Here is a 10000-nt window from a genome sequence, read left to right as displayed (position 1 = left end):
GGACCGCTCGGGCCCTCCCATGTCGGACGCGAGTCGCCAAATCGATCGGAAGAGAGTACCGATTCCTCTCAAAAAGTCTGCGTGCCCGTTATTATAAAAGCAGCCCACCGGCCGCGGTGCCTTGCCCACAAACACACTTGGTGTCTGGGGTGATTCAGAGCCGCCGCGGCTCGAAAGTGTCAACCTGTTTTAAAAGTCATCGCTATGCCGGCACAGGTGACTTTCAAGTTAAAGAGTTCTCTTTATTGGCTTTCAAAAAAATCTGCAAAGTGTCACAGAGATTTTGAGAAACTCTTTTTTTTCTTTATATTATTATAATATAATATAATGTGTATATGTTTTCGAAAAGCATCCACCAGCAATCCATGGTGAGCCTCTCTCTGCTGGCAAGCTCCTCCTGCCTGAGCCCGACGCTGTCGAGGCTCAACACGATTTCAGACTGACAAAGAGTTCGAAAATTGCCGCCTGATGTAGCTTTAAATGCTGACAGGTGACTTCCGAGTGCTCTTGTAAAGGTCTCCGCTTTGAAATTGAGAGCCTTTTGCCAAGTGTCACTTTTTCAGGCACTCTTAAAGTGCACCTGGGCTGTCAGAGAAAGCTCTGAAAATCGTGTTCTCGAAAATCTCCGGGTACCCGACCAATCCCTAGGTGCCCGAATGACAAGTGTCAATTCGGCAGGACGGCCTCCCACCTCCGGCCGCAGATGCGTCACTAAATCCCCGCAACGGGGGCTTTCTCATTTCGGCATAGGGGCTTCCGCGGCCAACTCATTAACCTGTGCTCGGACTTTTTGTGCCACAAGTGCAAGGGACCGTTTGCCGGCAGCTACTCGCACCCCCCCGCCCAGGGGGGGAATCCTCTGACCGGAGATCCGAAACGCCGGCCGAATCCATCCCCGTCGGACTTCCGAAGGGGTTCCCTCGACCGACTGACTTCCGAACTCCTTTCTGGGCTTAAACGGGTGGAATTCGGACCCTCTCGCAAGGGAGCCGAAGCCCGCCAGCCCCGGGAGGCCTCGGGGCCGCCGTTTTCAAGCCCGACCAAAAAACCCGAAAAATGGGGAAAAATGGGAAAAATTCCCACTCCCAAAAGGCTTAAAAGTCGGTTGGGCGGCAGCCCGGGTCGGTCTCTGCAGACCTGGAGGCGCTAGACACAAGTCTGGTAAACAGGCTAAGTCTCGACATGCCACCTCTTACTATCCTGCAGGTACCCCGCCAATCCCCCCGGAACCGGCTGGCAATTGGCGAATCAGCGGGACGAATTTGAATTCGTGACCGACTCTCTGACACCGAATCGCCGCAAACGCGTTTCGATTTTTCGGCTTCGGTACCTCCCATCAGACTTTGACTGGCCATATCTCCGGACTCACGTGTCGCAGCCGGGACCTTCAGGTACCGTTCGACGCGTCTACCCCTGCCCCGTCGAATGGCGCCCCTCGCGGTGTGGTCCGATTTCCGCATTTTGGTCAGATTTGCCTTCAAAATTTTCAGATTGAGTTGACGAATGCCCCCTACGGGGTAACCTCTTGCCCTTTCGGACCTGGTCCCTGTGACTTAATTTCCGCCTTTTGCTCAATCGTTTCCCCATTTATAATTAATTTTAAAAATCGGGTTACTCAGTTCTGGTTTACCAGTTCCCTCTTCGGACTTAGTTTTTGGTTAATCATTTCCGGTTCACCAGTTCCCGTTTTGGACTTAGTCTCTGCGGGCCGTTTCTCATCTTTTGGTTCATCAGTTCCCCTCTTTTAATAATTTTTTGGCTGCTTTCGTTTGATCATTTCCCTGCCTTCTGGGTGACTTTTGCCCCTTAGGACTTCATCGCCGCACATTATTTTCGACTTCTGGTTGATCATTTCACCCCTTTTAATCATTTTTGCAACTTTTGGTTAACCATTTCCCCCAGCTTCTGGTTAACCATTTCCCCTTTGGGACTTAGTCTCTGAGCATTCTTTTGGGATTCTGGTTAATCATTTGCCACTTTTTAAAAAATGTTGCCGCTTTTGTTTAATGCTTTCTGGTCAACCTTTCCCTCTTTCAGACTTCACCGCGGCACATTGCTTCAGCCTCCTGGTTAATCATTTCACCCCTTTTAATCATTTTTGCAACTTTTGGTTAACCATTTCCCCCAGCTTCTGGTTAACCATTTCCCCTTTGGGACTTGGTCTCTGAGCATTCTTTTGGGATTCTGGTTAACCATTTGCCACTTTTTAAAAAATGTTGCCGCTTTTGTTTAATGCTTTCCCTGCTTTCTGGTCAACCTTTTCCCCTTTAGGACTTCACCGCGGCACATTGCTTTAGCCTCCTGGTTAATCATTTCACCCCTTTTAATCATTTTTGCAACTTTTGGTTAACCATTTCCCCCAGCTTCTGGTTAACCATTTCCCCTTTGGGACTTAGTCTCTGAGCATTCTTTTGGGATTCTGGTTAACCATTTGCCAATTTTTTAAAAATGTTGCCACTTTTGTTTAATGCTTTCTGGTCAACCTTTCCCTCTTTCAGACTTCACCGCGGCACATTGCTTTAGCCTCCTGGTTAATCATTTCACCCCTTTTAATCATTTTTGCAACTTTTGGTTAACCATTTCCCCCAGCTTCTGGTTAACCATTTCCCCTTTGGGACTTAGTCTCTGAGCATTCTTTTGGGATTCTGGTTAATCATTTGCCACTTTTTTAAAAATGTTGCCGCTTTTGTTTAATGCTTTCCCTGCTTTGTGGTCAACCTTTTCCCCTTTAGGACTTCACCGCGGCACATTGCTTCAGCCTCCTGGTTAATCATTTCACCCCTTTTAATCATTTTTGCAACTTTTGGTTAACCATTTCCCCCAGCTTCTGGTTAACCATTTCCCCTTTGGGACTTGGTCTCTGAGCATTCTTTTGGGATTCTGGTTAATCATTTGCCACTTTTTAAAAAATGTTGCCGCTTTTGTTTAATGCTTTCCCTGCTTTCTGGTCAACCTTTTCCCCTTTAGGACTTCACCGCAGCACATTGCTTTAGCCTCCTGGTTAATCATTTCACCCCTTTTAATCATTTTTGCAACTTTTGGTTAACCATTTCCCCCAGCTTCTGGTTAACCATTTCCCCTTTGGGACTTAGTCTCTGAGCATTCTTTTGGGATTCTGGTTAACCATTTGCCAATTTTTTTAAAATGTTGCCACTTTTGTTTAATGCTTTCTGGTCAACCTTTCCCTCTTTCAGACTTCACCGCCGCACATAATTTTCGACTTCTGGTTGATCATTTCACCCCTTTTAATCATTTTTGCAACTTTTGGTTAACCATTTCCCCCAGCTTCTGGTTAACCATTTCCCCTTTGGGACTTAGTCCCTGAGCATTCTTTTGGGATTCTGGTTAATCATTTGCCACTTTTTTAAAAATTTTGCCGCTTTTGTTTAATCGTTTCCCTGCTATGTGGTCAACCTTTTCCCCTTTCAGACTTCATCGCCGCGCATTGTTGTCGACTTCTGGTTAATCATTTTTCCCCTTTAAATCTTTTTTTGCCACTTTTGGTTAACCATTTCACCCAGCTTCTGGTTAACCATTTGCCCCATTTTACTGAATTTTTCCGCTTTGGTTTAATCATTTCCCTGCTTTCTTGTCAACCTTTTCCCCTTTTGGACTTCGCCGCCGCACTTTGCTTTTGCCTTCTGGTTAAACATTTCTCCCCTTTTAATCCTTTTTCCCACTTTTGGTTCACCAGTTCACCCAGCTTCTGGTTCACCATTTCCCCTTTGGGACTTAAGTCTCTGAGCATTCTTTTGGGATTCTGGTTAACCATTTGCCACTTTTTAAAAAATGTTGCTGCTTTTGTTTAATGCTTTCCCTGCTTTCTGGTCAACCTTTTCCTCTTTCCGACTTCATCGCCGCACCTTGTTTACGACATCCGGTTAAACATTTCTCCCCTTTCAATCCTTTTTGCCACTTTTGGTTAAGCAGTTCAACCAGCTTCTGGTTAACCATTTGCCCCTTCTTACTGAATTTTTCTGCTTTTGTTTAATCATTTCCCTGCTTTATGGTCAACCTTTTCCCCTTTAGGACTTCGCCGCCGCACTTTGCTTTCGCCTTCTGGTTAATCATTTCACAACATTTTAATCCTTTTTCCCACTTTTGGTTAAACAGTTCACCCAGCTTCTGGTTAACCATTTGCCCCTTTGGGACTTAAGTCTCTGAGCATTATTTTGGGATTCTGGTTAACCATTTGCCACTTTTTAAAAAATGTTGCCGCTTTTGTTTAATCGTTTCCCTGCTTTCTGGTCAACCTTTTCTCCTTTAGGACTTCGCCGCCGCACTTTGCTTTCGCCTTCTGGTTAATCATTTCACCCCTTTTAATCCTTTTTCCCACTTTTGGTTAAACAGTTCACCCAGCTTCTGGTTAACCATTTGCCCCTTTGGGACTTAAGTCTCTGAGCATTCTTTTGGGATTCTGGTTCACCATTTGTCCCTTTTTAAAAGATATTGCTGCTTCTGTTTAATCCTTTCCCTGCTTTGCGGTCAACCTTTTCCTCTTTCAGACTTCATCGCCGCGCATTGTTTTCGACATCTGGTTCAACATTTCTCCCCTTTTAATCCTCTTTCCCACTTTTGGTTAAGCAGTTCACCCAACTTCTGGTTAACCATTTGCCCCTTTTTACTGAATTTTTCTGCTTTGGTTTAATCATTTCCCTGCTTTATGGTCAACCTTTTCCCCTTTAGGACTTTGACGCGGCACATTGCTTTCGCCTTCTGGTTAATCATTTCACCCCTTTTAATCCTTTTTCCCACTTTTGGTTAAACAGTTCACCCAGCTACTGGTTAACCATTTCCCCTTTGGCACTTAAGTCTCTGAGCATTCTTTTGGGATTCTGGTAAACCATTTGTCCCTTTTTAAAAAATGCTGCTGCTTTTGTTTAATGCTTGCCCTGCTTTGCGGTCGATCATTTCACCCCTTTTAATCCATTTTTGCCACTTTGGGTTAAACAGTTCACACAACTTCTGGTTCACCATTTCACATTTCGGAACTTTTATTCCCACCATTACTTTGGGCTTCTGGTTCATCATTTCACGCTGTTTTACAAATCTTTGCCGCTTCACTTTTAATCCACAAACCGTGGCTCGCTTTCGGGTGGGGGGGGGGTAGCGGGTTTGGGCCGGGCACTCGACATCCCGGTGTGCGACCGGGTTCGTTCTGGTACCGCTCGGTGCCCCTCGTCCTGCTCTTGCCGCGGAAGCAAACCAGACGACCGTCGGTCTCACGCCCGAGGGGAGAGGAGGCGGAAAGCGGTTTGCAGCCTTTCGCTGTACCTCCGGCGGGCAGCGCCGCACCTCCGAGTGCTCGGTACCGTTCGCTGCGCCTCGTCCGGCCGCACGCAGCGAGCCAAACCCGGAGGAAATCGGCCTGTGCCTTCTCGAGATATGGGCCTCCGGGTGGGACGGACAAACCGGGGCCCCGAGCTCGCTTTCGGCGGCCCGGCACTCGACTTCCCGGTGTCCGAACGTGATCCTTCCGGTACCCTTCGGTGCCCCTTGCCCGACTCCAGCTCCCGTGCTGAAGCGGAGTCGGTCGGCCTGACGGCCGCCGAGTTAGCCAGCGGAAAGCGGTGCGCAGCCTTTCGCTTGCAGCTCCGGCGGGCAGCGCCGCACCTCCGGCTGCTCAGTGCCGTCCGCTGCTCCCCTTCCGGCTGCACGCAGCGAACCATACCCGGAGGAAATCGGCCTCGGCCTTCCGGAGATATGGGCCTGCGAGTGGGACCAATAAATCGGTGCACATTTCCGGCTCGGTTTCCGGCCTCGGCACTATCAGTTCACGCCGTCCGACCGACGTCGTTCTGGCACGGTTCCGTTGCTCCTTGATCCGGTCCAGCCACGGTAATCAGCCGAAGATGGTGGGGGGGGGGACACATTGCCCGCCGAGTTAGCCGGAGGAAATCGGCCTCGGACTTCCTCAGATATCAGCCTCCGGGTGGGACAGACAAACCGGGGACCCGAGCACGCTTTCGGCGGCCCGCTGGTCGACTTCCCGGTGTGCGACCGGGTTCGTTCCGGTACCGTTCGCTGCCCCTCGTCCTGCTCTAGCCGCGGAGACAAACCCGACGACCGTCGGTCTCACGCCCGCGGAGGGAGGTGGCGGAAAGTGGTTTGCAGCCTTTCGCTGTACCTCCGGCGGGCAGCGCCCGACCTCCGAGTGCTCGGTACCGTCCGCTGCGCCTGGTCCTGCCGCACACAACGAGCCATACCCGGTGGAAATCGGCCTGTGCCTTCCAGAGATATGGGCCTCCGGGTGGGACGGACAAACCGGGGCCCCGTGCTCGCTTTCGGCGGCCCGCTAGTCGACTTCCCGGTGTGCGACCGGGTTCCTTCCGGTACCGTTCGCTGCCCCTCGTCCTGCTCTAGCCGCGGAAACAAACCCGACGACCGTCGGTCTCACGCCCGCGGAGGGAGGCGGCGGAAAGTGGTTTGCAGCCTTTCGCTGTACCTCCGGCGGGCAGCGCCCGACCTCCGAGTGCTCGGTACCGTCCGCTGCGCCTGGTCCGGCCGCACGCAACGAGCCATACCCGGAGGAAATCGGCCTGTGCCTTCCGGAGATATGGGCCTCCGGGTGGGACGGACAAACCGGGGCCCCGAGCGGTGGCACCCTGCTCGCTTTCGGCGGCCCGGCACTCGACTTCCCGGTGTGCGAACGTCATCGTTCCGGTACCCTTCGGTGCCCCTTGCCCCACTCTAGCTCCGGTGCTAAAGCGGAGTCGGTCGGTCTCACGGACGCCGAGTTAGCAGGCGGAAAGGGGTGCGCAGCCTTTCGCTGTCACTCCGGCGGGCAGCACCGCACCTCCGAGTGCTCGGTACCGAACGCTGCGCCTCCTCCTGCCGCACGCAACGAGCCATACCCGGAGGAAATCGGCCTCGGCGTTCCGGAGTTATCCGCCTCCGAGTGGGCCTGACCAAGCGGGGTGAACTGGAAATCATTAACCAACGTACTTCCATGTTTTCACCCGCAGAGGGCAGCACTCTCTTCTCCGTTTTAAACTGGGCCGACCCGGCTCCGTTTCGAGACCCGGCACTCGACTTCCCGGTGTGCGACCGGGTTCGTTCCGGTACCGTTCGCTGCCCCTCGTCCTGCTCTAGCCGCGGAACTAAACCCGACGACCGTCGGTCTCACGCCCGCGGAGGGAGGCGGCGGAAAGTGGTTTGCAGCCTTTCGCTGTACCTCCGGCGGGCAGCGCCCGACCTCCGAGTGCTCGGTACCGTCCGCTGCGCCTGGTCCGGCCGCACACAACGAGCCATACCCGGAGGAAATCGGCCTGTGCCTTCCGGAGATATGGGCCTCCGGGTGGGACGGACAAACCGGGGCCCCGAGCGGTGGCACCCTGCTCGCTTTCGGCGGCCCGGCACTCGACTTCCCGGTGTGCGAACGTCATCGTTCCGGTACCCTTCGGTGCCCCTTGCCCCACTCTAGCTCCGGTGCTAAAGCGGAGTCGGTCGGTCTCACGGACGCCGAGTTAGCAGGCGGAAAGGGGTGCGCAGCCTTTCGCTGTCACTCCGGCGGGCAGCACCGCACCTCCGAGTGCTCGGTACCGAACGCTGCGCCTCCTCCTGCCGCACGCAACGAGCCATACCCGGAGGAAATCGGCCTCGGCGTTCCGGAGTTATCCGCCTCCGAGTGGGCCTGACCAAGCGGGGTGAACTGGAAATCATTAACCAACGTACTTCCATGTTTTCACCCGCAGAGGGCAGCACTCTCTTCTCCGTTTTAAACTGGGCCGACCCGGCTCCGTTTCGAGACCCGGCACTCGACTTCCCGGTGTGCGACCGGGTTCGTTCCGGTACCGTTCGCTGCCCCTCGTCCTGCTCTAGCCGCGGAACTAAACCCGACGACCGTCGGTCTCACGCCCGCGGAGGGAGGCGGCGGAAAGTGGTTTGCAGCCTTTCGCTGTACCTCCGGCGGGCAGCGCCCGACCTCCGAGTGCTCGGTACCGTCCGCTGCGCCTGGTCCGGCCGCACACAACGAGCCATACCCGGTGGAAATCGGCCTGTGCCTTCCGGAGATATGGGCCTCCGGGTGGGACGGACAAACCGGGGCCCCGAGCGGTGGCACCCTGCTCGCTTTCAGCGGCCCGGCACTCGACTTCCCGGTGTGCGAACGTCATCCTTCCGGTACTCAACCGTGCCCCTTGCCCCACTCTAGCTCCGGCGGTAAAGCGAAGTCGGTCGGTCTCACGGACGCCGAGTTAGCAGGCGGAAAGCGGTGCGCAGCCTTTCGCTGTCACTCCGGCGGGCTGCACCGCATCTCCGAGTGCTCGGTACCGTACGCTGCGCCGCCTCCTGCCGCACGCAACGAGCCATACCCGGAGGAAATCGGCCTCGGCGTTCCGGAGTTATCCGCCTCCGAGTGGGCCTGACCAAGCGGGGTGAACTGGAAATCATTAACCAACGTACTTCCAGGTTTTCACCCGCAGAGGGCAGCACTCTATTCTCCGTTTTAAATTGGGCCGACCCGGCTCCGTTTCGAGACCCGGCACTCGACTTCCCGGTGTGCGAACGTGATCGTTCCGGTACCCAACCGTGCCTCTTGCCCCACTCTAGCTCCGGCGGTAAAGCGAAGTCGGTCGGTCTCACGGACGCCGAGTTAGCAGGCGGAAAGCGGTGCGCAGCCTTTCGCTGTCACTCCGGCGGGCAGCATCGCACCTCCCAGTGCTCGGTACCGTACGCTGCGCCGCCTCCTGCCGCACGCAACGAGCCATACCCGGAGGAAATCGGCCTCGGCCTTCCTGAGATATCAGCCTCCGAGTGGGCCCGACGAGTCGGTGGCACCCTGCTCGCTTTCAGCGGCCCGGCACTCGACTTCCCGGTATGCGAACGTGATCGTTCCGGTACCCAAACGTGCCCCTTGCCCCACTCTAGCTCCGGCGCTAAAGCGGAGTCGGTCGGTCTCACGGACGCCGAGTTACCAGGCGGAAAGCGGTGCGCAGCCTTTCGCTGTCACTCCGGCGGGCAGCATCGCACCTCCGAGTGCTCGGTACCGTACGCTGCGCCTCCTCCTGCCGCACGCAACAAGCCATACCCGGAGGAAATCGGCCTCGGCCTTCCTGAGATATCAGCCTCCGAGTTGGCCCGACGAGTCGGTGGCACCCTGCTCGCTTTCAGCGGCCCGGCACTCGACTTCCCGGTATGCGAACGTGATCGTTCCGGTACCCTTCGGTGCCCCTTGCCCCACTCTAGCTCCGGTGCTAAAGCGGAGTCGGTCGGTCTCACGGACGCCGAGTTAGCAGGCGGAAAGCGGTGCGCAGCCTTTCGCTGTCACTCCGGCGGGCAGCACCGCACCTCCGAGTGCTCGGTACCGTACGCTGCGCCTCCTCCTGCCGCACGCAACGAGCCATACCCGGAGGAAATCGGCCTCGGCGTTCCGGAGTTATCCGCCTCCGAGTGGGCCTGACCAAGCGGGGTGAACTGGAAATCATTAACCAACGTACTTCCAGGTTTTCACCCGCAGAGGGCAGCACTCTCTTCTCCGTTTTAAACTGGGCCGACCCGGCTCCGTTTCGAGACCCGGCACTCGACTTCCCGGTGTGCGACCGGGTTCGTTCCGGTACCGTTCGCTGCCCCTCGTCCTGCTCGAGCCGCGGAACCAAACCCGATGACCGTCGGTCTCACGCCCGCGGAGGGAGGCGGCGGAAAGTGGTTTGCAGCCTTTCGCTGTACCTCCGGCGGGCAGCGCCGGACCTCCGAGTGCTCGGTACCGTCCGCTGCGCCTGGTCCGGCCGCATACAACGAGCCATACCCGGAGGAAATCGGCCTGTGCCTTCCGGAGATATGGGCCTCCGGGTGGGACGGACAAACCGGGGCCCCGAGCGGTGGCACCCTGCTCGCTTTCAGCGGCCCGGCACTCGACTTCACGGTGTGCGAACGTGATCGTTCCGGTACCCAACGGTGCCCCTTGCCCCACTCTAGCTCCGGCGGTAAAGCGGAGTCGGTCGGTCTCACAGACGCCGAGTTACCAGGCGGAAAGCGGTGCGCAGCCTTTCGCTGTCACTCC

This window comes from Heptranchias perlo, unplaced genomic scaffold, assembly GCF_035084215.1.
Source record: "Heptranchias perlo isolate sHepPer1 unplaced genomic scaffold, sHepPer1.hap1 HAP1_SCAFFOLD_443, whole genome shotgun sequence".
Classification (NCBI taxonomy): Eukaryota; Metazoa; Chordata; class Chondrichthyes; order Hexanchiformes; family Hexanchidae; genus Heptranchias; species Heptranchias perlo.
This window is presented reverse-complemented; position numbering follows the sequence as displayed.